General features: G+C 56.8%; 2 non-coding genes across 2 annotated transcripts in view; both read left to right on the top strand.

Annotated features, from left to right (window-relative positions):
• The first annotated feature begins 2,315 nt into the window (after positions 1–2,315).
• On the top strand, positions 2,316–2,469 carry LOC122803667. The gene has a single exon (XR_006365135.1). It is a non-coding gene; the product is annotated as a 5.8S ribosomal RNA (ribosomal RNA).
• Positions 2,470–2,889: 420 nt separating this feature from the next.
• Positions 2,890–3,117, top strand: part of LOC122803664 — a 3,713-nt gene continuing 3,485 nt past the window's right edge. Inside the window, exon 1 of the ribosomal RNA XR_006365133.1 lies at positions 2,890–3,117. This exon is cut by the window's right edge and continues 3,485 nt beyond it. This is a non-coding gene — a ribosomal RNA (28S ribosomal RNA).

Genomic DNA, 3,117 nt, shown 5'->3' with positions numbered 1-3,117 from the left:
AAGAAGGCAGCAGGCGTGCAAATTACCCACTCCTGACATGGGGAGGTAGTGAAGAAAAATAACAATACAGGACTCTTTTGAGGCCCTGTAATTGGAATGAGTACAAGTCTGGTGCCAGCAGCCATGGTCATCCCAGCTCCAATAATGTACATTAAAGTTGCTGCAGTTAAAAAGCTCATAGTTGGATCTTGGGATCGGGCTGGCGGTCTGCCTCGGCGCTACCTCGATGCCCTTAACTGAGTGTCCCGGGGGTCTGAAGCGTTTACTTTGAAAAAATTAGAGTGTTCAAAGCAGGCCGGTTGCCTGAATACTTCCACTAGAAATAATGGAATAGGACTCCAGTTCTATTTTGTTGGTTTTTGGAACTGGGGCCATGATTAGGAGGGACGGCTGTGGGCATTCTTATTGTGCCGCTAGAGGTGAAATTCTTGGACTGGCGCAAGACGAATGAAAGCAAAAGCATTTGCCAAGAATTATTTCATTAATCAAGAACAAAAGTCAGAAGTTCAAAGATGATCAGATATCGTCGTAGTTCCGACCATAAACAATGCAGACTAGCGATCCGGTGGCATTATTCCCATGACCCGCTAGGGAGCTTCCGGGAAACCAAAATCTTTGGGTTCTGGGAGGAGTATGGTTGCAAAGCTAAAACTTAAAGGAATTGATGGAAGGGCACCACCAGGAGTGGAGCTTGCGGCTTAATTTGACTAAACACGGGAAACCTCATCCGGCCCAGACATGGAAAGGATTGACAGATTGATAGCTCTTTCTCGATTCTGTGGGTGGTGGTGCAGGGCTGTTCTTAGTTGGTGGAGCAAATTGTCTGGTTAATTCCGATAACAAATGAGACTCCACCATGCTAACTAGTTATGCGGCCCTGTGCGGTCGTCTCCAACTTCTTAGAGGGACAAGTGGCTTTCAGCCACATGAGATTGATCAATAACAGGTCTGTTATGCCCTTGGATGTCTGGGGCTGCACGTGTGCTACACTGAATGGATCAGTGTGTGTCTACCCTTGGCCGACAGGTCCAGGTAATCCACTGAAACCCCTTCATGATAGGGACCGGATATTGCAATTATTCCCCACGAACGAGGAATTCCCAGTAAGTGCAGGTCATAAGCTCGCATTGATTAAGTTCCTGCCCTTTGTACACACCACCCGTCACTAATACCGATTGGATGGTTTAGTGAGGTCCTCGGATCAGGGCCCTGCTGGAGTCGATCACGACCCCGGTGGTGTGCCGAGAAGACGATCAAGCTTGACAATCTAGAGGAAGTAAAAGTCGTAACAAGGTTTCTGTAGGTGAAACTGCAGAAGGATCATTAATGCCGAGGGTCCTGGCGCCATCCCCGGGTGCCAGTGCCTCTCCTCGATCCACTGCCCTGACCCTCTGCATCTCTCTCTGCATCTCTCTCCAACTCCCATCTCTCCGCATGCCCTGGTGGAGGCCAGCGGGACCAAGCCTGCGGCTCCTGGGTGAGGGAGGGAGCTCGAGAGGAAGGGGTGGCATCCGTCCCCCCCCACCTCCCAGAGGCAGGAGGGAGGGGGGTTCGTCCAAGTGGTGGGAGGTGCGGCGCTCCTCTGCCACCATGAGGGGATGACGGCAGAGGATGCACATGGCCAGGCAGTGCAGTCTGCCATGCACCCTGGAGGTGGCTGGCTCCCCATGTGGCAGGGGGGGGCGCCATCCCCGGGTGCCAGTGCCTCTCCTCGCTCCGCTGCCCTGACCCTCTGCATCTCTCTCCAACTCCCATCTCTCCGCGTGCCCTGGTGGAGGCCGGCAGGACCAAGCCTGTGGCTCCTGGGGGAGGGAGGGAGCTCGAGAGCAAGAGGTGGCGTCCGTCCCCCCCACCTCCCAGAGGCGGGAGGGAGGGGGTTTGTCCAAGCGGTGGGAGGTGCGGCACTCCTCTGCCACCATGAGGGGATGACGGCAGAGGATGCGCCCAGCCTAGCAGTGTAGTCTGCCATACGCCCCGGAGGTGGCTGGCTCCCCATGTGGCAAGGAGAGGGTGCTGTCCCAGCAGGGGGACAGCAACCTTCCCTCTTGCCATGTGGGGCCACCCCCGGGGGTGGCACACCGAAGTCCTCTCCATCAATGTCAGGATGTCACTCCACGCGGGGTGTCAGTTCAAAGCCCGAGAGGGTCGGTGGTCCGGCCATGTGCCAGCCCCCACAGGATTCCCTGCTGTCCCACAGCACAGGGCCAGTAACCCCGGTCCGGGTGCCCACGATGATGACCGTGAAACCTTGTGTCCTTGTCTCTAGGTACGATGCCGAACGGGCAGCAGTGCCCCCAGCGGATGGGAAGCAGTATGACTGCTGGTGGTGGATAACTTGGCTCATGCATTGATGAAGAAGGCAGCTAGCTGCGAGAACTAATGTGAATTGCAGGACACATTGATCATCCACACTTCGAATGCACTTTGTGGCCCTGGGTTACTCCCAGGGCTATGCCTGTCTGAGGGTCATCATGCCTTCCATCACCCCAGGGGGTGTCTGGCCCCCATCAAGGGCATGGCCGGGGAGTCAAGGGAGCCAACCGTGGGCCTCCCTGTCCCCCGAAGAAAGAAGTGGATGGAGGAGATGACTCCCCTTCTGCCCCAAGCCGGGAAGCCCATTCGAGGACGGGAGGGAACAGGCATGCATCTGGCCCACCCCCCAGAGGCTGTCGGTGGTAGCACCACCAGGCTGCCCTCCCGGGGCGGAGCTCGATGTCTGCCTGCCCGGTTCCCATGCACCAGGGCCGCGTCGGACATCCTCCTCCGCCATCCAGAGTCTGGTGGTGGAGAGCAGGCATGCGGGGGTTCCTGGGGGAAAGGACAGGTGGTCCATCTGCCCCCCCAAGGCCCCCGCCATCCCACCAACCCCCAGCGACTGCACTCAGAATGCGACCTCAGATCTGACATGGCGACCCGCCGAATTTAAGCATATTACTAAGCAGAGGAAAAGAAACTAACCAGGATTCCCTCAATAATGGCGAGTGAAGAAAGAAAAGCCCAGGGGTGAATCCCCACCCAGGAGATGAGCACAGGGAAATGTGGCATATGGAAGTCCATCTCCTGGTGCTGCCCAGGGGGCCCAAGTCCTTGTGATCGAGGCTCAGCCCACGCACGGTG

The sequence above is a fragment of the Protopterus annectens genome, chromosome 5.part1 (genome assembly GCF_019279795.1).
Source record: "Protopterus annectens isolate FY-2018-M chromosome 5.part1, PAN1.0, whole genome shotgun sequence".
Taxonomy (NCBI): domain Eukaryota; kingdom Metazoa; phylum Chordata; order Ceratodontiformes; family Protopteridae; genus Protopterus; species Protopterus annectens.
This window is presented reverse-complemented; position numbering and strand designations above follow the sequence as displayed.